A 27,328-nucleotide genomic window follows, 5' to 3' on the forward strand; every position below is an offset into this window, starting at 1 on the left:
CTATTGCATCCTGTAATGTTTTCAGAGTGTCTGCTTTGACTCCGAGGTCTTTGATCCATTTGGAGTTGATTGTGGTGCAGGGTGATATATAAGGATCTACTTTTTGTGTTCTGCATGTAGTTAACCAATTTTGCCAGCACCATTTAATGAAGAGCCTGTCTTTCTTCCATTCTATTATATTTTGGCTCCCTTATCGAAGATGAGCTGGCTATAGGTCTTTAGGTTCATTTATGGGTTTTCAATTCTATTCCATTGGTCCTGAGGTCTGTTCTTATGCCTGTACCAAGCTTTTTTGGTTACTATGGCTTTATAGTAGGTTTTGAAATTTGGTATTGATATTCCAGCAGCACTGTTATTTCCATTGAGGAGCGTTTTCGCTATTCTGGGTCTTTTATTGTTCCATATGAATTTTTGGGTTGCCTTTTCTATTTCCTTGAAGAATGAAGTTGGAATTTTGATAGGTATTGCATTGAATTTGTAGATATCATTTGGAACTATTGCAATTTTCACGATGTTAATCTTTCCAATTCAGAAGCATGGGAGGTTTTGCCATTTTCTAAGTTCTGTTTGGATTTCCTATTTCAAGATTTTAAAGTTTTCATCATAGAGGTCCTTCACTTCTTTGGTTTAGTTAATTAATAGTTATTTTATTTTTTGAGGGGCTATTAAAAATGGAGTGACTTTCCTAATTTCAGCCACACTTTTCTCATTGTTGGCATACAGAAAAGCCATTGATTTTGGGGGGTTAATTTTATACCCTGTTACTTTGCCAAAGTTTTGAATCAGCTTGAGTAATTTGTGAGTGGAGTCTGTGGGATTCTTTAAATACAATATCATGTTATCTGCAAAGAGGGAGAGTTTTATTTCTTCTGTCCCTATTTGGATCTGTTTATGTTTTTGATCTTGTCTCATTGCTGTAGCTAGGCATTCTAATACTAGATTAAAGAGAAATAGACAGAGTGGACATCCTTGTCTTGTTCCTGAGTTAAGAGGAAATGGCTTTAGTTTTTGACCATCATGTATAATGCTGGCTGTAGGTTTGTCATATACAGCCTTTATTGTATTGAGAAATGTTCCATGGATTCCTAATTTTTCCAAAACCTTCATCATAAAGGGATGTTGGATCTTGTCGAATGCTTTTTCTGCATCTATTGAGATATCCATGTGGTTCTTCTCCTTGCTACTGTTGATGTGATGAATAATATTAATTGATTTGCGTATATTGAACCAGCTTTTCATCCCTGAAATGAATCCTGTTTGATCATGGTGTATGATTTTTTGGATGAATTGTTGAAGTCGATTGTCCAAAAATTTTTTAAGAAGTTTTGCATCAATGTTCATCAAAGAAATGGGTCTATAGTTCTCTTACTTTGAGGAGTCCCTGCCTGGTATTGGGATGAGCGTTATGATGGCTTCATAGAATGTGTTTGGTATTGAACTTTCTCTTTCAATTTCATTGAAGAGTTGGAGGTGTATTGGTGTGAGCTCTGCTTTGAAGGCCTTGTAGAATTCTGTAAAACTATCTGGTCCTGGACTTTTCTTAGCTGGGAGGTCTCTTATTGCTCTTTCTATTTCAATGCTTGATGTGGGCCTGTTAAGATGGTTTAACTCATCTTGGTGTAGTTTTGGCATGTCAATATTTGCTAGGAAAAGGTCCATTTCTGTCAAGTTCTCAAACTTATTAGCATAAAGTTTTGAGAAATATTGCCTTATAATGTTCTGAATCATGGTTTTTTTCTGCGGTTATGTTTCCATTCTCATCTCTGAGTTTATTAATTTGGGTGTGTTCTCTCTTTTTCTGATAAGATTTGCTAAGGGTCTTTCAATTTTGTTAATTATTTCGAAGAACCAACTCTTTGTTTTGTTGATTGTTTCCATAGTTATTTTGGATTCTAATTCATTTAATTCTGATTTAGTTTTAATTATTTCTTTCTGTCTACAGGATTGGGGTTTATCTTGCTGCTCTTTTTCAAGGAGGTTCAGATGTCTCATTAAATTGTTGGTTTCAGATCTCTCCAATTTGTTGATGTAGGAAATCAGAGCTATAAACTTGCCTCTGAGTACTGCCATTGCTGTGTCCCAGAGGAGCTGGTAATTTGTGTGTTCATTTTTGTTGAATAGCATGAACATTTGAATTTCCTTTCTAATCTCTTCCATGACCCACTCGTGATTCCGCAGTGTGTTGTTCAGCCTCTATGTGTTACTGGACTATCTTTTTGTATGTTTGGGAAGTTCTCTGCTAGGATTCTGTTAAACAAATTTCCTAGACCATTTACTTCTGTTTCTAGGTGCTCCTCTACACCCATTATCCTTAGATTAGGCCTTCTGATGGTGTCTTCCAAGTGTTGGATAGATCTATCATATTTCTTTGACTTGTCTTGGATGGTTGTATGTTCTTTCTCTATAATATCTAGGTTATCTTTCATCCCCAAGATTCAATCTTCTGCATGGTCTAACCTGCTGTCAAGACATTCTACTGCGTTTTTTATTTCTTTTCTTTCTAATTGGTCAGCTTTGATGGCTTCAAATTCTTTGTTGAAGCTTTGTATTATATCTTGTATGGACTTCTTTACTTCTTTAATTTGGTGTTCAATGTTTATTCTCAAATCACTTAGTTGATTGGTTATGGTTTCCTTGGACTCCCATTCCTTCTGTTGGTTTCCATTCAGGATTCCCTTTGTGGTTTCTCTGACTTACTTCAGCTCTTCGTTAATGGATTCCATGAATGCCTTTAGTGATCTTTGTGTATTCTCATCTTGCTCTCTCAATTCCTGTATTACTCTTTGCTTAGCTTCTTCCCGTTCATGCCATTCTTGTAGTTCTCTTTGAGTGTTCTCATGCTCTTCAGGCCATTCCTGCCTTTCTCTTTGAGTATTCTCAAGCTGCTCATGCAAATCCTGTATCAGTTTTTGAGTAGCTTCCTCACGCTCATGATATTCCTGTATAAAGCTTTGGATTGTCTCCTCTCTCTCCCTATCACGCTCATACAAAATTCATTGTATATTTTCAATCTTTTCATTTATCATGTTTGCCAGAAGCGTTTGTAGAGCTATTTGGGAACTCTCCTCTGGATTATTCATTATCTGTTCTGTCCCCTGATTATCATGAATGGGAGTGGAGTTACCCTGACTTACCATTTTTCTTGTGGTTTTCCAGCTTACTCTGCCCATTTGGGATGAAAGTAACACCAGTTTTGTGCTAGAACACTAACTTAAGGCAAGCATCAACCAAAGTCTGAATTTGCACAATCAATAGTCTGCAGATAAAATCTAGTTCAACAGATACCTCTATTCAACATAAAACAACTATATATTAATGGTCTACGAACCGCAAAGAATAATTTGGTAAACCAGAAATTATTAGGTTAGGGGGAGATGTGGGTAAAAAATAGGAATAGAGTGATGTGTGAAGGTACAGGGAGAGTTAACTTAACTAAGTCCTAGTCTCAAAGCAGGAAATAGGTTAGATAGGATGAAAGTAGAGAGAGAGAAAACAAGAAGAACGGAAAGGGGAAAAAGGACCCCAGAAAAAATAGAAAAATAAAAGTTAATAATATGCAGATTCAAGAACAATCTATTCAAAGAACGTGAATATATTGAGAGAAGGGGAGGGATATATACGTGATGTGAAAAACTTAAAAATAAAAATACTTAAAGTATTATATAGGTAAAAAGAGGTAGTACTGCTATTAAGGAATTTAAGTCTCAGAAGTTTTGTATTGAGTAATAAATTTGTGGATTAAGTGTGTACACAATGGGGGATAGGGTCTAATAGTCAAATATGGGTTTATCTGAGGATGTGCAGAACAACAATTAAGTCCCATAAAGAAGAACAAAAAAGATGAAAAGGTGAGAAGGATAAGGAAGAAAGAAAAAAAAAGATCAGAAGTTCAGTCTAGCTAAGCAAAAACAAAAAGAATATTTTTTTAAAAGAAGGAAAAAAAAAACAAAGAAAAATGCACACACATATGTATCCCTAAAATAAAGATTATAAGGGGAAAAAAGTTACTAGAAAACAATTTTTTTCAAAAAGGTCAAAATTTAAAATTAAAAAAATTTTAGAAAAGAAAAAAATTTTTTTGTAAAAGTTATATAAAAAAAAAGAAGAGGAAAAAAAAAGTTCTTTGATTTTTTGGAGGAGGGTTCGGAAAAATCCTGTATCTCCCTTGTGCCTGTAATCAGCCTCTGATTGGAGTCTCTGGTCTGCTTGTGGTCCTGGGGCTTGGTTGGTTTCTTAAGCCAGTTTGTTTGGACAGGCAGAAAAATGCTCTGCTTTACCCAGGATTTTTCGATCCTCCTCCCAAGTTAGTTCAAGGGGAGGTGGGTGGGCTTTGAGTATCACAAAAGAGGGAGATGGCTTTTTCCTCAAGTTTGGAGATGCTGTCATGAGGCTATGTTCTGGGTAGGGTTGAGACCTTTCAGCAAACAGTAGCTTTTTCCGGGGCCTAGTTTGTGAGAAACTCACAGATCCCGGCCTAGAGCCACTCTCAGGGTTTCTGTTTAGTGAATTTCAGTTGATTGTTGAGGCTGCTAAATGGAGGGGCAGCCTCTGGCTCTGATTACCCGATGAAGAAAGCCACTCCTAGGGCTGGCGCCCGAACTGGGTGCCTTTTCCCTGAGTAGAGCTGAGTCTGGCAGGTCACGCAGCCATTAAGTTATTGTGACCTATTAAATGACCCTAGTTTTCTTCTAAGGCCTAAGTTGGAGCTAGCAGCTCTGCTGAGCTTTGTCGGTATCCAAGATGGAGATCTCCAGTACTGGGGGGGTGGGGTAGCCTTCCCTTCTCTGCTCCCTGAGAAGGAGTGAGGAAGCCAGGATTCTACTCACGCTGAGTCTTGGTTCCTGGGTCGTCTCTGGTCTGTGAACTGCAGGATGAAGATGTCTGCTCCTTGTCGGTTCTTGCTGGTGTTGAGTAGAATCCGCTTGCCCTCCACGTCTGGCTCTTTCGTCCCTGTTATGCCTCCAGCTTCACCTCTGCCATCTTCCTTGATCCCCGTCCACGACTTGTTTTTCCCCATCTCCTCCACAAATTATACCGACATCAAGTATAGTGAAAGAAGTGGTTATACTGTGGGGGAGGGACATACAAAGCTACAAAGAAATAATCTTATAAATGAAAGAAAAACAATTAAATACTTATCTAAGGATTCTTTTTCCTAACATCACATTATCTGACTTTTCCTGCTTGACTCATACATATACTAGATATTGCAAATAAGGGGAACCATGGGACCTTTGTGTATTTGGGCTTGGCTTACTTCACTTAATATAATTTTTTCCAAGCGTTTCCATTTCCTAACAAATGGGGAAATGTCATTCTTTCTGATGGAGGTATAGAATTCCATTGTGTATATAGACATGACAGAAAGGTGCGGGAAAACCTTTTACTCTTCAGTGAGGTTGTGGCTTGTGTTTCACAAAGTGTTATGAAAGCTCTCCAAGAGAAATCTAGCAGCTCTATTTCTAAAAAGTACTTGCATGCTTACACTTTCTGATAATGTCTCAATTCAAGTACTTCTCCTTGGAGTTCAGTACTATTCAATGATGCTGTGTCTGCTTTTTGTTATATTTTGCAGACCAGTCTTGCTGATGAAATTTGTGCTTCCAATTCCATCCACAAAATGCAGACAAAAATTATCTGAAAAAATTTGTATCTGTTGACAGTGCATATACTTTTATTTTTTATTACAAACATAGAATGTAGTACAAATTTTCATAGCAATTACACTGCACTAGGTTGTGGGCAGATTCTAATGTAAACAATATACTGTGTTCATGTAGAGTAGTTGAGTATCTGATGTTTTAATATGCCTGTGGTCCTAAAACCAATACCTTACTGATATTGAGTGACAAATACAACTTCCTATAAGTACAAAAGTTTTCCTTGCATCTTTATAATATATATACATAGATAGATAGATAGATAGATATTTATATTGTAAAGATACTGTACAGAGTGGTTACAATTACATAAGTAAGGTAATGAGTACAAATTTTTTTTACTATTGGTAATGGGCTTGAACTCTAGGCCTGAGCACGGTCCCTCAACTCTTCAGCTCAAGGCTCTCGCTCTACCACTTGAGTTACAGTGCCAATTCCGGTTCTCTGGTGGTTTATAGGAGATAAGAGTTTACGGACTTTCCTTCCCTGGCTGGCTTTGAACCACAATCCTCACACCTCCCCCTCCTGAGTAGTTAGGATTACAGGCATGAGCCACCGGCACCTGGCATGAGTCCATTTCTTATTGAGCATTTTTACCTCATCCTTTTTTTCCCCTACCATCCCTTCTCTTCACACCTCCTCAACTCATCCCTCCACCCACTCTCTGATAAAGTGTCTTATTACTACATTATTATTCTCATTATTACAATGGGTCAACCTGAATCCTATCTTTGTATATTAAATGAAGAAATGCTGGCTTGATTTATGCTGATTCTACTTGTGAGACACAAGTAAAATCAGTCACCAAGTCCAAGACCATATAAATGAAATGGACACCTTTTTTGTCAGTTGGTTTAGTTGTGTTCTACACATTTATGGACAGGTTACAAATTATTCTCAAACTTTAATATATTAAAAATAATCTCTTCGTTTCTTATTTTCTTGGCCAGAAAATCAGCAAGACCTCAGTCAGCATTTCTCTCATAGGAATTTTCACATGAATTGGTTACCTGTTGACCTGAGGTCCAGTTTTATCTGGACTCACTAATCTGCTTAGGAATTGATGCTGGCTGTTGGAAAAGAGCTCAAAGAAGGATGCCAGTTAAAGGCTTATAATTTTATTCTTTACCATGATATTCTCCTGGTACTTTGGTTGTTGAGAGTGTGTATAAGAGCAAGCATTCCTTGGGGATCAGGGAGACACCATATGATCTTTACATACTGATATTTCCGAGTAACTTGCTATCACATATACTGCATTTTGCAAGTCCAATCTGTCAAAACCTACCAGTTTTAAGAGATAAGAGGAGTGGTAAAAGAACTCTTAGAGACAAATACATCTTGAACATATTTTGTTCCAAGCATTCCACCTAAGGCATTTTCAGCAACTAATGAAACTTGCGTTGGCTGTAATTATGTTTCTTTCTCCATGTGTGCATGTATACATGTGCATAAGTATATGTGAATTTGTGTGTATAGTAACATATATGTGTACAATATAAGGGCATATACACATATATGCATATATAAATAAATATACATATACAAATATATATGCATATATATCTTTGTTCAGTGACTTAATCTATAGTTCCCAGAACATTGTCATTCTCACAAAGTGTTCATTATAAACTGCTCTGAGGACCTGCGCTCTATTGTACTCACTTCCACCATTACCTTCTTTTTCATCCCTGTGAACAACTTCGGTCTATTTTCCATAGGAGAGCTTTATTTTCATTACATGTAGTTACAAACAGAAAATCAAAGACAAAGGTTGTTTGTGAAAGAAAAAGAACTTTTAGTTCACAGGTTAAAATACCTTTTTTGGGGGGATGGGTCCAGTCTTGGTGCCTGAAGTCTGGGCCTGGGAACTGTCCCTCAGCTCTTCATCTCAAGGCTAGTGCACTACCACTTGAGCCACAGCGCCACTTCTGGATTTTTTTCTTTTTGCTTATGTGCTGCTGAGGAATCGAACCCAGGGCCTCATGCATGCAAGGCAAGCGCTCTACCACTGAGCCACTTTCCCAGCCCAAGTTAAAATATCATATCCATCCAAATGATTCTTATAAGATGAAATTTGTAATAGTAGTAAACGTGAAAAGGAATTCCTAGACCTGTTGTTTTGCCATGTAAAATGTCAAAGAATAATATCACGTCACTCATAATTCTTAAAGAATGCAAGGGAAAATGTTAGTCCCCATCATGTTCCCACAAACCAGTGGATCCTCAAAGATAATAGTAGACCAGCAGAAATTCTATGTAGCAGACATAGAGCATGAAAGAGAAAGAGAGGAAATGAGAGAGTGTGAAAGAGGGAGAAATATCATGATACTGAAAGTGTATAACAGATAAAAAAGAGCTGTACGAGAATATTCATACTGTTATCTTTAGACTCTACATGTACATTTGAAGGTATTTGATGTATGATAATCCCTGAACCCAAAATATAAAATGATTTTAATAAAAATTAAAAATGACTCAGAAGTAATTAAAAATGCTAACACAATTTCACATTAGCAAACTCTCAGAGATATTTCATGACTTTGAAAAGAATAAAGTGGCTGGGGTTAGTATAAATTTAGAAGTATAACAATACACAAAAATATGAAAAGATATGGTTTCCCTTATTTGCAATATCTAGTATAGGTATGAGTCAAGCGGAAAAGGCCAGATAATGTGATGTTAGGAAAATGAAACCTTAAATATGTATTTTAATGTTTTCGTTTCTTTCATGCATGTGTTTCTAATGCATTTATAAGATTATTTCTTTGTTGCTTTGTATGTCCCTCCCCCACAGTGTAACCCCCGCTTTCACTATATTTGATGTTAGTATAACATGTGGAGGAGATGGGGACAAACAAGTCGTTTAAGGATTCAGGTGGACCTGTTGCAACAATGAGAAGTACAAAATGTCATGTCAAAACCAGCTTTACAATTTCGGTGTGGGGGGGGAGGGGGGTACAATTGGGTGGGGGGAGGGGGGTAAAATTGGGTGGGGGGAGGGGGGAGGCGGGGAAGGGAAGTGAAGGGTAAACAAAGGAGGAGGCTGCAATGCTTGGTAAGAAATGTATGCATTATCCTGCCCATGTAATTGTTGCCCCTCTTTACAGTATGTTCTCAAATAAAATAAAATACAATTAAAAAAAATATGAAAAGATATTCATATATTTCATTATATAACCCAAAGCAGAAAGAAAATGTTGTTTAGATGAATCTTTAAAACCCAGTCTATCAGGAGCTGGGACGGTGGCTGTTGTAGAGTGCCTGCCTTGCATGAATGAGGCCCTAGGTTTGATTCCTCAGCATCACATAAGTAGAAAAAGACGGAAGTGTTTCTGTGGCTCAAGTGGTGGCACTAGCCTTGAGCTGAGGTACAGCAACCAGGCCCCATAGTTCAACCCCATGGCCAACAAAATCAAAGTAAAAAACAAAACAAAACCCAGTCTCTCACTTTTGTGACCTCAACTCTGTAATATCACTGCTTCAGCCTAGGGCTAAGATTTTAAGTGTGGACATTTATCATCCCTCCTGATTCTGACTGTACTTGATAATTTTTAATCAATATTTTGTTCTTAATTTTGCTTTTTGTAAATTCACATGCAACTATAAAAAATGGTTTGGCCATCCCAGTAACCTTCTCAAAGTACCTCCTGATGATGAATAACAAAAGCTTTTACTATATTACAAGGGAAACAATACTACAAATAAAGAAACACAATAACTAAATATTAATGATTAATAAAATAAAATACCAAAGAATTATCAGTGTTTTCAGTATTTGAAGTGTACTTACATATTTGATTTTACTATTCTCACATTCCTGTACATTTAACACTGAATAAGATTATGATGTTCAGCAAGAGTTTTATAGGCTATGTGTAGTTTTTAAAGTTACCCACTAAGATTGCTTTTATGACTCATCTCATCATTTGTATATGTATATGTATATGGTTTATATCATCATTTGTTCCTCACTAATATATAAAGTAAGGAAGCCCTAAAGTTTTAAGAGAAACTGTGCAGTTAACAAAGTCTTAACTCTTCACACTGCTTCTTTACACTAAGACTTTGCAACATCTCATTAGTAATGTTTTTATAAACTCTGAAATGTACTTTTTAGTAGCATATGTCTGCTACCATAAATCTTAAATATTTATAGAAAAGTTGTATGACCTGAAAAACAGTCCTAATTTTGGCCTATATAAGCAAATTCCCAAAATTAAATATATTTAAAACATTAAAACTTTTAAAAAACCTTAACACTTGCCGCAGTGTTCATTATGACAGGTGCCTTATACAGAATAATTGAATTCGTCCTCCTACACATCTCTTTTTTATTTTTATTTTTTGTGAACATACTGTACAGAGGGGTTACATTTACATGGGCAAGATAATGAGTAAGTACATTTCTTATGAAGCATTGCAGCCTCCTCCTTTGTTTACCCTTCACATCCCTTCCCAGCCTTCTTCCGCCCCCCCAACCAATTCCACCCCCCTCCCCCGATCCTACACATCTCTTGAACAACAATATCTGGGATTATTTTGTTTTTGACATGTCAATCTTGGCTATTCTTAAATGTGTGCTTATGTAAGAAGTACATGGTTTTAAAATTTCACGAGAATTCTTCAAAACTTACTTTTCTTTGAATTGTCTAGTTCAAGAAAATCAATTACACTTTATATATAAAAAATGCTCTGTGCTCAATTCAGCAGCACATACACTAACATTGGAGCAGTACAGAGTAGATTAACATGGCCCCTGTGCGAGGTTGATATGCAAATTCTTGAATCATTCCATATTTTTACAACTAAAGATGCTGGAAAGGATGTGGCCACAAGGGAACCTTACTAGATTCTTGGTGGGAGTGTTAACTTGTTCAACCACTTTGGAAAGCAGTATGGAGGCTCATCAAAAGACTCCATATAAAGCTCCCCTATGACCCAGCAATCACACTTTTGGGGATTTACCCAAATGATCACAGAGAAGACCATACTAAAACTCCCAGAACAACTATGTTTACTGCAGCATTATTTACAATAGCTAAGATATGGAGCCCACCCTGATGGCCCACAGAAGATGAATGGATCATGAAAATGTGGTATATATACACAATGAAATTCTATGCCTCCATGAGAAAGAATGACATCGCCCAATTTGTTAAGAATTGGAAAGACTTGGAAAAAAAATTATTAAGTGAAGTAAGCCAAGTCCAAAGAAACGTAGGTCCAATGGTTTCCCTTATTTTCAACAGCTAATATATGTCTGGGATAAGCGGAATAGATCAGAAGCTATGTGCATATCAGATAAGATGATATTACAGGAAATGAACCAGACAAGTGGTTTTTTTGTTTCTTTCTATTGTTTCTAAGATACTTATAATGTGTGATGTGATTTCTTTTGTTCCTTTATATGTTCCTTCCCTACGCTCTAACCCCTGTTTTCACTGTACTTGAAGTTGGTGCGCCTACATCCTGTGTATATGTTTCTCTAATTTGGGGAGGGAAAAGGGAAATACAAAATTCTTAAATATGGATACAGGTTGAGATGCACAAAACACTATGTTGAAAAATGAACTTTACACTTTAGGCAGGGGAAGGGGGAGGGGAGTGTATTTCTGGAGGTGGGAGGGAAAGGATGGTGGAAGAAAAAGAAAGGTAGAGGTAACAATGCTTGTTAGGAAATGTACTCATTATTTGCTCATATAAATATGACACCTCTGTACAGTTATTTTTACAGGTGGACCCATTGGCAACAATGAGAAGTACAAGTCGTTATGTTGAAAACGAACTTCACAACTTTGGTGGGGGGAGCGGGGAGGATTGGGTGGGAGGGCTACGAGGATGGGAAGGGATGGGAAGGGGAAACAAAGGAGGAGGCTACAATGCTTGATAAGAAATGTACTCATTATCTTGCCCATGTAATTGTAACCCGTCTGTACAGTATTTTCACAGTAAAAAAAAAATTATAAAAATGTTCTGATATAGAAGAGTTTATTTCCTCTATTTTACCCAGATAATATCGTTAACAAAGAAATTAATGCAGTACACTGATATGCTGATTTGAAGGTATTTTGAATAAATGTGTGGGTGTGGGTGTGTGTACACACACGCATGCACACATGCACACATGCACATGCTTGTGCATTGGCATGCTCTGAGTTTGAAATCAGGGCTTCAAGGTCTTGCTAGGCCTTTCCTCTCTAGATTGATGAGCTAATATATGAGCTACATCTCCATTCCTGGCTCTTTGCTAGTTCATTATAATTTCTGAAAAATAATCTCATGAATTTATTCTGCCCTGAGTGGCTTCCAACAGTTTTCCATAGATCTCAGGCTCCTGAGTTGATATCCCGAGTAGATAGGATTAAAGGTGTTACCAGCCAGGACAAGGCTTTCAGAATAATTTTAAAAGTAGAAGAAAGTTTACTTGATGGGGGCCTGTTTTATCATCTCCTACTTTTAAATCATTTTGGAGTGATTATATGTGAATTCACTTCGTTTTTGGATTCTTAAAAGATAGTAAGTTTTGGTATTTACAATTTTTAGTACTTTTTAAAAAAGGATACAGGAGCTATGGGACAAAAGAAATTTGACTATCTTTGGACCTCAATTTATAAGCTCAGCTCTGTGCATGATAACCCAATGTCACCAACACAGTCTGTGTTGGAGACAAAATGTAACAGAAGACAATCAACATGGGCAATATTTGGTATGTTATTATTTATAGGACAATATGAATATTGAAATGAGAGTGTAAGAGAATGGAGAGATTTTTACCTACATTTTTTGTATTGCTAAAAGGCTTTTGGAGACCGTGACTCATTTCCTTCCTCACTATGTGTCTTTGGGCCATGTACTTCGTCCCTTAAATTACAATTTTTCCCAACGCTAAAATGGTAATAACATTAGCATTATAGCAATTGTTATCTTAAGAATTGAGAGAAATAAAACATGCAAAATACTTAACATAAAATTCTGTGAATGAGCTTTGAGTTTAGCCAAAAATTTTTAATACTAAATAGTATGCAATAATATTACAGAAAACATTACAGGTAGTGAGCAACCAGAAGGAATGTGATCTATTGACCATGCTCTGCTTCCAAGGAAGCCATGTGTACAACGTCTCATGCTTTAAATCATACTGGTTATCTTATGTCTTGGTAGTGTAAAAGTATCAAGGACAGAATAATGAAGTAATGTTGTAGACTGAGGTAATGTCCTTATGATAATGTGCAAAACTGATAAAACGTAAAAGTACCTGAGCAGTATATTGTGTTTTATATCATTTAAGTTCCATTCAAAGATAGGGAATACTTAGAAAAATGAATTCTCTTTTTGATATCCTATCATAGGTCCTTAGCAGGATGAACTCTTTCTTCATTCTTGTTGAGGCATTATCAGATGAGAAGAACTGTATTTTTTGTTTGCTTCCTTCAATTTATTCTTCAATTTGAAATCTGAACTACTTGACACTGAAAGAAACCAAGGGAAATTAGACACGCAGGCTTTGGAAAAAACAATTAACATGAAATAAATAAAATACATATAGCTTTATGAAAGGTCTAACTAAATTGAATTATAACTAAAGATTAAACCGAAAATGATATAAGCAATATCATGTTATTGAAAATTGGAAAATGTAAAGAGTTGCTTAAATTTTCCTTTCTCCTCCCTTGAATTAATTATTGATTTTGTATAAAGAGATTAAAGATGAGATTAACAAGAAATAATTAAAATTCAAAAGAGTTCAGGGAAGATGGTAGGGGAGAAGGTGGAGTCTAAACAGGCTCTCTCATAGAAAGCAGTTTAAGTATTCCAGTGAACAGTCCTAAGTAAAAGAATCACACCAAGGGTGCCATCACCAGAGAGTTTGGCCAGAGAGGGAAAATCCAGGCAAGGGGACAGGTCCGTGCACTTGCCAGCAGGCTCCGCTGTGGTTGTGGCGGTGGCTGTGGCAGCTGTAGGCCATCAAAAATGAAACACAGAGAGTCTGGGACCAAAGCCCCAGATCAGCGGGCTAGGGGATTCTACACAACACCAGCAAGAACTGACAAGGAACAGACATCTTCATCCTGCAAATCGCAGACCAGCGATGACCCAGGAACCAAGACTCTGGCATGAGTAGAAGCCTGACATCCTCACTCCTTCTAAGGGAGCAGAGGAGGAAAGGCAACACTTCCCCTCCCCACTACTGGAGATCTCCATCTTTTATAGTGATAAAGGCCTGGCTGAGCAGCTAGCTCCAACTCAGGCCTTGGAAGAAAACAAGAGTCATTTAGCAGATCACAGGAACCCGACCTCACCTGCCAGGCTCAGCTCCACCCAGGGAAAACTCATCCCGCCCAAGCAGAGAAAGTTCTGTCCTCCTCAAGTGTTGATTTCTTCACAGGCTAAACAGAGCCAGAGGCTGCCCCTCCCTACAACAGTCTTGACAATCAACTGAAATTCAGTAAACATAAACCCTGAGTATATCTCCAGGATAGGCTCTGTAAGTGTCTCAGAAGCTAGCCCCTCAGGGAAACTCTACTGCTTGCTGAAAGGCCTCCACTCTACCCAGAACCAAGCCTCAACAAAGCATCTCCAAACTAGAGGAAAAATCCATCTCCCTCTTTTGTGAGACTCAAAGCAGATCTCCCTCCCATTGAACTAGCCTGGGAGGAGGATCACAAAATTCTGGGTAAAGCAGAAAATTTTTCTGCCTGCTCAAACAAACTAACTTAAGAAACCAATCAAGCCACAAGAAAATCAAACACCACAAGCAGACCAAAGACTCCAACAAGAGACTGGTTACAGACACAAGGGAGATACAGGATCTTCCCACACCCTCCAAAAAATCAAAGAACTCATTTTTTGTACCTTTTAAAATTTGTTTAAATTTTTTGTTTTCATTTTTAATTTTAAAAAATTGTTTGCTGTTAACCTTTTTTTCTTCCTGTTATAATTTTTATTTTGGGGGAATATCTGTGCGCGCGTGTGTGTTTGTGTGTGTGTGTGTGTGTGTGTGTGTGTGTGTGTGTGTGTGTGTGTGTGTTAGCTCTACTTAACTTTTTCTTTTCACTTTTTTTCTTCTTTCGTTCTTTTTTGCGTGACTTAATTGCTTTTCTGCTCATCCTCAGATATACCAATAGTTGATTATTAGACCTTATCCCCCATTGTGTACACAATCCAGAAATTTATTACTCAATTCAAATCATCTTTGACAAGTTTCTTAATAGCAGTACTGCCTCTTTATACCTGTATAATATTTTCAACTCTTTTTTACTTTTTCGCATCTCCTTTCTATCCCTCGCCTTCTCTCATCCTATCCCTGTTCTTCTGTGAATATTACGTTCTTAAATTTGCATAAATTTTAAGTGTTTCAATTAATAGTTTTTAATATTTATTTTTCTATTCTTTCTTGTCTCTTTTTTCTTTTTCTTATTTTTTCTTCTTTTTTTCTTTCTCTACTATCATTCTAACCAAACTATTTCCTTTATTGAGATTAGGACTTAAATAATTTAACTCTCCTTTTACCTTTCCACATCCCTCTATATCTATTTTTACCCACATTTCTCACTAAACCTTATAATTTCTGGTATGTCAAATTATTCTTTGCTGTTCATAGCCCATTAGTACATAGATGTTTGATATTGAATAAAAAGATCTGTTGAACTAGATTGTATCTGCAGATTTTTGATTGTGCAACTACAGACTTTGGATGACGCTTGTCTTAAGATAGTGTTCTAGCACAAAACTGGTGTTACTTTCATTCCAATTGGCAGAACAAGCAGAAAAACACAAGAAAAATGGCAAGTCCGGGTATCTCAACTCCCACTCATAATAATCAGGGGACAGAACAGATAATAATAATCCAGGGGAGAGCTCCCCAAAAGCTATACAAACACTAATGGTAAACATGGTAAATGAAAAAATTGAAAACCTGCAAAGGACTCAGTGTGAGCATGATAGGGAGAGAGAGGAGCAAACCAAAGGTCAATACAGGAATATCATGAGCTTGAGACAATTACTCAAAGATTGACACAGGAATTGTTTGAGCAGATTGAAAACACTCAAAGAGAAATACAGGGATGGCAAGAGCAGGCTGAGTCCAGTCAAAGAGATAGACATGAATTGCGTGAGCTGTCTGAGAATAGACAAAGAGAAAGTCAGGAAATGCATAAACGTGAGGAAGCTAATCAAAGAGTAATACAGTAATTGAGAGAGCGGGATGAGATAAACAAAGATCTTTAGAGGCATTTATGGAATCCATAAAGAGAGAGCTGAAAGAAATCAGGAAGACCACAAAGGGAATGCTGAATGGAACCCAACAGAAGGAATGGGAGTCCAAGGAAACCATAACCAATCAACTAAGTGATTTGAGAATAAAAACTGAACACCAAATTAAGGAAGCAAAGAAGTTCATAGAAGATCTGTAACAAAGCTCCAACAAAGAGTTTGAAGCAATCAAACCGACCAATTAGAAAGAAAAGAAATATTAACAAAGTAGAAAGTCTTGACAGTAGGTTAGACCATGCAGAAGATCAAATCTTGGGGATTGAAGACAGCTTAGATATTATAGAGAAAGAACGTACAAACATCAAGACAAATCCAAGAAATATGACAGATCTATTCAACATTTAGAAGACACCATCAGAAGGACTAATCTGAGGATAATTAGTGTAATGGGGCACTTAGAGAGAGAAGTCAATGGTCTAGGAAATGTGTTTAACAGGATCCTAGCAGAGAACTTCCCAAACATGCAAAAAGATAGGCCTATTCAGATACAAGAAGCTTTTGGAACTCCAACTATACCAGAATAGAACAGGACTTCCCTCCTTCACATTATAATCCACACAGGATCAATTTAGACAAAGAAAAAGATCCTTAAAGCTCTCAAGGAGAAAAGATCAATAACTATTAAGGGAAACCAATTAGAATCACCTCAGATTTCTCAGCAGAGACAACCAAAGCAAGAAGAGCCCGGGATAAGGTATGCCATGCCCTAAAGACAAACAATTATAAACCAAGAATACTATACACAGCTAAACTTTCCTTCATAACTGAAGGTCAAATAAAAACCTACCATAGCAAAGAAAATTTGAAACAATATATCTCTGCCAAACCAGGCCTACAAAAGATTCTTAAACATATCCTACACATAGAAAACCAACAAGACCACAATAAAGGCCAAGAAACTGCACCCAAATTGAGAATCCAAGAACATAGGAAGAACCCAGTTGGTACAGCTCACAAGAAGGTGGATAAAATGGCAGGAACTCCCAAATACCTTTCAGTCCTATCTCTCAACCTTAACGGAATGAACTCTCCAATTAAGCAACATAGACTACCTAGTTGGATTAAAAAGCAATATCCTTCTATCTGCTGCCTTCAGGAGTCACATCTTGCCCATAAAAACAAACACATTTTGAATGTGAAATGCTGGAACAAAATCTACCAAGCAAACGGCCCCCATAAACAGGCAGGTGTTGCAAGCCTCAGATCAGATAAAATAGACTTCAAATTAAAATCAATGAGAAGAGATAAGGAAGCTCGCTATATATTATTTAAGGGATCCTTCCTTCAGGAGGATATTACAATTCTAAATATCTATTTTCCAAACAACGGAGTACCCAAATGTATCCAAGAAAAACTACTTTCCCTCAAGTGCCACATAGATACAATGACATTGATTGTTGGGAACTTGACACAATACTCTCCCCACTAGATAGATGAACTCGGCAAAAATTAAACTGAGAAACTGCAGATCTAAACAACTGCATACATCAACAAGATTTCACAGACATCTACCGAATATTTCACTCAGCAGCATCAGAATACACGTTCTTCTCATCAGCACATGGAACATTTTCCAAAATAGACCACTTTTTAGGTGACAAAGCAAACTTGCCCAAATTCAGAAACATTGCAGTAATACCTTGCATTCTCTCAGACCACAAGGGAATAAAATTAGAACTAAAAACCAAAAGCTACCAAAGAAAGTCCTGTAACTAATGGAGGCTAAACAACACACTGCTGACTCACGAGTGGGAGTTGGAAGAAATTAGAAAGGAAATTCAAATGTTCATGTTATTCAACAAAAAAGAACACACATATTACCAGGTCCTCTGGGAAACAGCAAAGGCAGTACTCCGAGGCAAGTTTATAGCTCTGAGATGCTATATCAACAAATTGGAGAGATCTGAAACCAACAATTTAATGAGACATCTGAGCCTCCTTGAAAAAGAGCAGCAAGATAAACCCCAATCCAGTAGATGGAAAGAAATGACAAAATTAAATCAGAAATAAATGAAGTGGAATCCAAAAAAACATGGAAAGAATCAACAAAACAAAGAGTGGGTTATTCGACAAAATTAAAAAAATTGATAGCCCCTTAGCAAATCTTATTAGAAAAAAGAAGAGAATACATACAAATAAATAAACTCAGAGATGAGAATTTTAACATCACCACAGGAACAACCAAGATTCAGAACATTATCAGGGAATAATCCTCAAAACTTTATGCTAATAAGTTTGAGAACTTGGCAGAGACAGAACTTTTCCTGCCAAATATTGACATGTTGTACATAAACCAAGATGAGTTAAACCATCTGAAGAGGCCCATTTCAAGCATTGAAATAGAAAGAGCAATAAGAGACCTCCCATCCAAGAAAAGTCCAAGACCAGGTGGTTTTACAGTGGAATTCTACAAGGCTTTCAAAGCAGAGCTCACACCAATAATCCTTTAGCTCTTCAATGAAATTTGAAGAGAAAGTTCACTACCAAGCTCATTCTATGAAGGCATCATAACCCTCATCCCAAAACCAGGCAGGGACTTATCAAAGAAAGAGTACTATAGACCCTTTTGTTTGATGAACATTGATGCAAAACTTTTCAACAAAATTTTGGCCAATCGATTTCAACAATTTATCCAAAAAATCATGCATCATGATCAAACAGGAATCATTTCAGGACTGCAAAGCTAGCTCAATATATACAAATCAATTAATATAATTCATAACATCAACTGAAGCAAGGATAAGAACTGCATGGTTATCTCAATAGATGCGGAAAAAGCATATGAAAAGATCCAAAACCCCTTTATAATGAAGGTTCTGAAAAAATTAGGAATCCAGGGAACATTCAATACAATACAATAAAGGCTGTATATGACAAACCTACAGCCAGCATTATACTTAATTGTGAAAAACTGAAGCCATTCCCTCTTAACTCAGGAATGAGACAAGAATGTTCACTCTCTCCACTTCTCTTCAATCTAGTATTAGAATGCCTAGCTACAGCCATAAGATATAAACATAAAGGGGATCCAAATAGGGAATGAAAAAGTAAAACTCTCCCTCTTTGCAGATGATATGTTATTGTTCTTAAAGAATCTCACAGATTCCACTCCCAAATTTCTCAAGTTGATTCAAAACTTTGTCAAAGTAGCACGGTATAAAATTAACCCTCAAAAATCAATGGCTTTTCTGTTTACCAACAATGAGAAAAGTGTGGCTGAAATTAGGAAAGCAACTCCATTCATAATAAGCCTCCAAAAAAATGACTAGGAATTTAATTTACCAAAAAGTGAAGTACCTCTAGGATGAAAAATTTAAAAACCTGAAAAAGGAAATCAAAACAGAACTTAGAAAGTGGTAAAAACTCCCATGGTCTTGGATTGGAAAGATCATCATCGTGAAAATGGCAATACGTCCCAAGACTATCTACAAATTCAATGCGATATTTATCAATATTCCAACCTCCTTCTTCAAGAAAATAGAAGCGGCAATCGAAAATTTCATATGAAACAATAAAAGATGCCAAATAGCGAAAATGATCCCTAACAGAAATCGCAGGGCTAAAGGAATGTCAATACCAAATTTCAAACTCTACTACAAAGCCATAATAATCAAAACAGCTTGGAACTGGCACAAGAACAGACCTCAGGACCAATGGAATAGAATTGAAAACCCAGAAATGAACCTACAGACCTCTAGCCATCTAATTTTTGATAAGGGAGCTAAAATATAGAATGGACAAAAGACAACCTTTTCTGTAAATGGAGCTGGCAAAATTGGTTAACTACTTGAAGAGAACTAAGGGTAGATCGTTAGATATCACTCTGCACCAGAATCAACTCCAAATGGATGAAAGACCATGGAGTCAAAGCAGATATTCTGAAAACATTACAGAATGGAATAGGAGAAACCCTAGGTATCCTTGGCAGAGGCCTAAATTTCCTTAATAGAGACCCAGAAACACAACAAATCAAAGAAAGATTGGATAAATGGGATTGCATGAAATTGTAGGGCTTGGGCATGGCAAAGGACATAGCTAGCAACATCAATCGAAAGCCCACTGATTGGGAGAAGATCTTCACTAGCCATACAACAGACAAGGGTCTCATATCTAAAATATACCTGCAACTCAAAAATATTAATTCCCCCAAGAACAAATCTTCAAAGAAACAACAGCCCAATAAGAAAGTGGGCTAAAGAAAAGGAGAAAATTCTCTGAAGAGGAAAGAAGCATGGCCAATAGACACATGAATGAAGAAATGCTCAACCTCCCTAGCCATAAAAGAAATGTAAATCAAAACAACATTGAGATACCACCTCATCCCAGTTAGAATGGCAATAATCAAGAACTCTAATAGCAACAGATGCTGGAGGGGATGTGGACAGAAGGGAGGCTTGCTGCATCGTTGGTGGGAGTGTAAATTTGTTCAACCACTTTCAAAAGCAGTATGGAGATTCCTCCAAAGGCTCCACATAGAGCTCCCCTATGACCCAGCAATCCTACTTTTGGGCATTTACTCAAATGACTCCAAACAAGACTACACTAGGGCTACCAGCACGACTATGTTTATTGAAGCATTATTTACCTTGGCAAAGATATGGAACCAACCCAGATGCCCCTCAAGTGATGAATGGATCAAGAAAATATGGTATATATACAAAATGGTATTATATGCCTCCATCAGAAGGAATGACATTGCCCCATTTGTTAGGAATTGGAAAGACTTGAAAAAAAATTATTTTAAGTGAAGTAAGCCAGGCCCAAAGAAACATAGGTCCCATGGTTTCCCTTATAAGCAATAACTAGTATATGTCTGAGTCAAGCAGAAAAGGTCAGATCAGGTGATGGTAGGGAAATGAACCCTAAGATATGTATTCAAATGTTTTTTTTTTTTGTTTCATGCAATTGTATCTAAAGTATTTATAAGATTTTTTTGTTGCTTTCTATGTCCCTCCTCCACGGTATAACCCCTGCTTTCATTGCATTTGATGTTGGTATAATTTGTCGAGGGGAAGGAAGAAACAAATCGTTTAAATAGGAAATCAGGTGGACCCATTGAAACAATGAGAGGTACAAGTTATTATGCTGAAAAACTAACTTTAAACTTTTATGAAGGGAGAAGAGGGGGAGGAAGATTGGCTGGGTGGCACGGGGAGAATGGGAAGGGATTGGAATGGGAAACAAAGGAGGAGGTTACAATGCTTGATAAGGAATTTACTTACCTTTCGCATGTAATTGTAACCCCTCTCTACAGTATTTTCACATTAAAAAACAGAAATCATTAAAATTGGACAAAAGTTCAGAATAGACCTGTTTTCCAAATAGCCATGAAAGTTGCCAGTGGGTTTACAATGTCGTGTTTAATACAACTTCTATGTTGGCTTAATGCTTTTGGAACAGAAGTCATTAAGAAATGCAATTCAAAATTACTATGATACTACTTCATAACTATTATAACACGTATCCAAAAAAATCAAAGGAACCTGGTGTGGTGGTAAAGGTTTGTAATTCCAAGCATTTAGCAGGTTGGAGTAATAGGATTTTATTCTAAGGCCAGTCTGGTTTACTGCACATAGTACAAACCTGCCCTTAAAAAAAAAGGTAATAATGTTGGTGAGAATGTGGATAAAAGAAATTTTCTAGGGCTGGGAATGTGGCTCAGTGGTAGAGCGCTTGCCTTGCATGTCTGAGGCCCTGGGTTTGATTCCTAAGCACCACATAAGTAAAAAGAAGAAATTTTCCACACTCTTAGTCAAAATACAGGTTAATATTCTCGTTGTAGAAAGTAGTATGCAGTTTTCTAGAGAAATGTAAAGTTGAAATGTCATCTGACCCACCGATTATGTGTTTATTTCTCTTTGGGAAACTGATAAATATATCTATAGTTCATTGCTATTCACATTATTCACAATAACGGCCAAGATATAAATTCAAGTTAAGGGTTGAACTACAGACTAATAAAGCACTGTGTTGTATGCACAATATATTTTTGTTTCATTTTAATATAGCAAGAGTCTTCTCCCAGTAGCCACAATTTACAATAACCTGAAAGATGTATTCTAAATGAAGAAAAATGTCTTCTGATCTTTGTAAAACCACACACACACACACACACACACACACACACACACACACACACACACACACACACACACACACACACACACACACCCCAACCTGAACGATTTAGAGGGAAATGATTTTTTTTGTTCCCAAGAATTTTTTATATTGTGAAAGTACTGTACAGAGGGGTTACAATTACATGGACAACATAATGAGTACATTTATTGTAGTGCCCACGTTGCTGCACCCCCACCAAGAAGACCAACAAGAGTCAGACGTTCTGAAATGCAAAAGCAAGGTTTTTTTTAGACGGGCTGCAGCTTGGGCCTTGTCCTACACTCCCACACAGTGGAGCCTAGGTGGAGAGCCCTGAGAAAAATAAAGATTGGCAGGGCTTATAAAGGCAAACAACCAGGTGTTTGGATTACCACCACGTGTTGTTCTGCTAGCTGAGATAAACAAGCAACAAATGATCACTGCCTCATAAATGGAGTTACTTTAACCGTTCCTCCCCCCTTGACTTATGGTCCTGAGACACAATATTGTGGCTCCGGCCCCAAACTTCACTTCAACAGCTCTCGATCTTGACTATTCCCTCTATGACCATAGCCATGTTGTCTTTTGCTATTCTTAAATGGTCAATGTGAAAACAACACTCTTCTCCTAGGACAGCACAAAGTTCCCCTTGTTGTACTGAGTGCCTCCCAGGAGTTCTGGAAATGATAATTGAAACAATACCCATAACAATCAGTCCATTTTTCTTTTCTTGAGTTATATATGGAGTGGTTGGGTAGGATGCTTAGTGACTTCCCATGTTTCCCCATGGTCATCCAGGGCAATGGGGTCAGCCAGTCTTTCATGGGTGCAGTGGATCTAAGCAGCAATGCTGTCCACCTTAAGGGCAGTGGGTGTAGCCAAAGGTACCATGTAAGGTCCCTTCAACTGTGGTTCCAAAAATCTCAAGTTGTACCTTTGAACAAACACACAGTCCCCTGGTTTAAACAAATGGGGGGGGTAGGAATAGAAGCAGAATCATATAATGCTCTAAGCTGGGGCCACCCACTTTTGTGGACAAGCTATAGATAGTCAAGTTTACATAGAAATTCAGTGTCACTCAAATGAGCAAGCAATCCAGTCTGAAGGCTAGGGATAATAGGTGGAGGATGTCCATACATTATTTCAAAAGGAGTACACCCAAGGTGATAGGGTGAATTTCTTATTCTAAACAGAAGGAGTGATAGGAGTGATACCCAGTCTGTGCCAGTCTCCAAAGCCAATTTAGTTAAGGTCTCTTTTAGAGTCTGATTCATTCTTTCTACCTGCCCTGAACTCTGGAGTCTATAAGCACGGTGCAATTTCCAATCTGTCCCCAGTGCCACAGTTATCCCCTGACTTACTTTTGAGACCAAGGCCGGTCCATTTTCCGAACTGATGGTGGATGGGAAGCCATAGATGGGTAGGATTTCTTCCAGGATCTTCTTAGCCGCGAAGTTCGCGATCTCATGCTTTTTTGGGTAGGCTTCAACTCATCCTGAAAAGGTGTCTACAAAAACTAGCAAATATTTATTTCCAACTTTTCCACTTTAAATTTCTGTGAAGTCTAATTCCCAATACACATCTGGCCTATGTCCACGGAGGCGAGCTCCTTTTGTAACCGGTTGATTGGGGGCATTGGTGAGCTGACAGGCTTTACAATTTTTAACAATGTTCTCAATGAGTTAATTTCCTTGCTTAATTTTTTCTTCTGAGTGTTGGAGCAAGTCCTGCATTCTTCGGCTTCCCATGTGAGAGGCCTGATGGATTCTCTTAAGAATTCCCTTGCCCAATCTTTGTGACAAGATAAGTTTCCCCTCACCAGTTTTCCACCAGTCTTTATTTTCTTCTCTGCCTGGGGATTTATAGGCCATGGGAATTTTCTTTATCCACTCCAAGCCTTCTTGGGAGTACTGAGGCTCAGGAGGCAAAGCTCGAGGCCCTGCATCTACTAGAGTAAGTACTCCCCCTCTGGGATGGAGGGCCGCCTCCTTAGCTGCCTGATTGTACAAGTTATTTCCTTTGGTTGTTGAATCAGTTCCCTTTTGATGGCCAAGGCAGTGCATAATGGTAATATTTGCTGGTTCCCCTAGGCCTGGACAAGGCTTAAAATTTCTTGTTTGTTTTTAATAGCCTTTCCTTCAGCTGTCAGCAGCCCCCTCTCTTGGTAAATGGCTCCCTGGACATGCATGGTAACAAAAGCATACTGATTGTCGATGTAAATGTTTAATCCCTTCCCTTTCCCCATCCATAGGGCTTTTGTTAGTGCCACTAGTTCTGCTCTTTGTGCAGATGTTTGCTGGGGGAGTGCTTCAGCCTACACTATCTCAGTGTCCATGGTTACTGCTGCGCCCACATACATTTTTCCATCTCGAATGAAACAGCTGCCATCTGTGAACCAGGTATGCACGGCGTGTGACAGTGACAAGTCCAACAAGTCTGGACTCTTTTCCTTGGCCTGGTCTCTCTTTTCATGCTCAATTTCACATTCTTTACTCTTCCTTTCCTTTCTTTGCTCCTCTGTCTCTCTTACTGTAAACCTTTTCCACCACGGCTATTAGATCCCTAATAGACTTTTCACCAAGTCTTTCTAGAGCCTGCAACTTTTGCTTTATGTCTGATGCAGATTGATTTATATAGGAAAACATAATCATCTGAGCTGACTCCAGGGTCTCAAGATCAGATGGGGTATATTGACTAAAAGCTTACATGAGCTGCTCAAGATACCCTCCCCGACTTTCAATTCCTCCCTATCTAACATCATAGACTCTGGCCATATTAGTAGGTCAGTGAGCCACCACCTTGAGACCTACAAACAGAGCCTGGTGATGATAGATGAGGAGTCGCTCCCTACCTTCAACCATATTGCAGTCCCCTGTTGGTCAGATCTCAGGAAAATAGGCAGCACTCATGGCAGGATCTGTGATGGGCGCTCCTGTGCGGCCAGGGATTTGTTTCCAGGCCGCCTCTCAGATACGGTCTCTCTCTTCGGTGGTAAAAAGGACCTGTAAAGGCTGACTGCAATCATCTCAAGTGGGTGATGAGTAATGAGAATGGTTTCAAGCAAACGAATTAAATCCTGGGGTTTCTCAGAAAAGGAGGCATTTTGGGTACTTCAATTGTATAGATCACTGGTAGAAAATGGCCAATATTAGAATTGCTGTTGATCATTTGCATCCACAGGACCTACTGTGCTTAAGGAAAAAACAGCTTCATTAGAAGGGGGAGAGGGGCTGATCCCATGGCTTCCTCTAGTGACTGGCCCCTCAGAAACTTTAAGGGCAGGTGCCGAGGGTTCGGCTGCTGGTTCTATAGCTACCTCCTCCTCTTGGTGATTCTCAGGCTCTGCAAAAGGAACCTGGGAAGCTGAGTATGGGGTAGGAAATATTTTTTTTCCATGTTATCTCCCTGAAAAACCGGGAGTACAATATGTTTTCCCCTTTCTTAGTTTTTAATTTTTGTTAGTCTAGGGGGGTTGATGGAATGTTGCCCATGATTTCCAGTCCCATTAGTCGTACAGTCCAAAAAACAATAAACAGTACAAACAAAACATACACAGCCCTAAGAGTTAAAAAAAGAAGGTTACGAAGTGGAGATCTCCTGAATTGGTCCACTGACCCCTGTAATAGGGAAGCAGAAGGAACAGACCCCAGTGAGTGAGTTGGGCCTCAGTTAGGAGGCCCTCTTGGTCAGTTCTGGCCCAACGCCAAACTAACCTATGCACCACAATTTTCATGGCAGGGATCCAAGGACCATCCCCCTCACAAGAGGATCTGGGATGTCTCCCAGTTCCTCCAGGGTTGTCATGCAAGCGCGTCCGCTATGACAACCCTTAACACAATACGAATTGGAGTGGCCGTCCTCACAAACAAAAATGAAAATAAAACAGATAAAGAGAGGAACGACAGGACAAGACAATTTGACAGCACTGTTTTACCTTCGGAGTCTGAGGTCTCGTGGGTCTCTTGAGGTATCCTGGATGAGCCCTCACTAACATGTAGTAACCATTTTGCAGGACCCCCACAAAGAAGACCAACTAGAGTTAGATGTTCCGAAATGCAAAAGCAAGGTTTTATTTAGACGGGCTGCAGCTCGGGCCTCATCCTACACCCTCACACAGTGGAGCCTAGGATGAGAGCCCTGAGCTAAAGATTTGCAGAGCTTATGAAGGCAAACAACCAGGTGTTTGGATTACCACCACGTGTTGCTCTGCTAGCTGAGATAAACAAGAAACAAATGGTCACTGCCTTAAAAATGGAGTTATTTTAACCCTTTCATTCTTATCAAGCATTGTAGCCTCCATCTTTGTTTCCCATTCCCATTCCTTCCCATCCTCCCCCTCACCCAATCCTCCTCCTCCCCCAAAGTTGTAAAGTTCATTTTCAAAATAACGACTGTTACATCTCACTGTTGCAATGGGTCCACCTGTAACCGTATTTAAATGATTTGTTTTTTCCCTTACCACCCACAAATTATACCAACATCAAATACCATGAAAGCGGGGGTTATACCATGGGGAAAGGACATATAAAGCAACAAAAAAATCTTATAAATACTTTAGATACAATTGCATGAAAGAAATAAACATTTGAATACATATCTTAGGGTTCATTTCCCTAACATCAACTTATCTGACCTTTTCTACTTTACTCAGACATATACTAGTTATTGCTTATAAGGGAAACCATGGGACCTATATTTCTTTGGGCCTGGCTTACTTCACTTAATATAATTTTTTCCAAGTCTTTCCAACTCCTAACAAATGGGGCAATGTCATTCTTTCTGAGGGAGGCATAGAATTCTATTGTGTATATATACCACATTTACTTGATCCATTCATCACTTGTGGTGCATCTTAGCTATGGTAAATAATGCTGCAATAAACATAGTCATACTGGTAGCTTTAGTGTCGTCTTGTTTGTGATCATTTAGGTAGATACCCAAAAATCGTATTGCTGGGTGATAGGGGAGCTCTTTGTTGAGTCTTTGGAGGAACCTCCATACTGCTTTCCAAAGTGGTTGAGCAAGTTTACACTCCCAATGCAGTAAGGTTCCCTTCTGTCCACATCCCTTCCAGCATCTGTTGTTATTAGAGTTCTTCATTATAACCATTCAAACTGGGATGACTTGGTATGTCATTGTTGTTTTGATTTGCATTTATTTTATGGCTAGGGAGATTGAGCATATCTTTCTTTGTCTATTGGCCCTGTTTCTTTCCTCTTCAGAGAAGTTTCTTTTCAAGTCTTTAGCCCACTTACTTATTGGGCATTGTTTCTTTGAAGATTTGTTTTTGAGGG

At 38.2% G+C, this 27,328-nt stretch overlaps 1 non-coding gene across 1 annotated transcript; it reads left to right on the forward strand.

Moving 5' to 3' along the window:
* Positions 1-10,357: 10,357 nt before the first annotated feature.
* On the forward strand, positions 10,358-10,464 carry LOC138822644 (U6 spliceosomal RNA). The gene has a single exon (XR_011370586.1). It is a non-coding gene; the product is annotated as a U6 spliceosomal RNA (small nuclear RNA).
* Positions 10,465-27,328: the final 16,864 nt, after the last annotated feature.

This window comes from Dipodomys merriami, unplaced genomic scaffold (assembly GCF_024711535.1).
Source record: "Dipodomys merriami isolate MVZ:Mamm:240054 unplaced genomic scaffold, mDipMer1.0.p SCAF_113, whole genome shotgun sequence".
NCBI lineage: Eukaryota > Metazoa > Chordata > Mammalia > Rodentia > Heteromyidae > Dipodomys > Dipodomys merriami.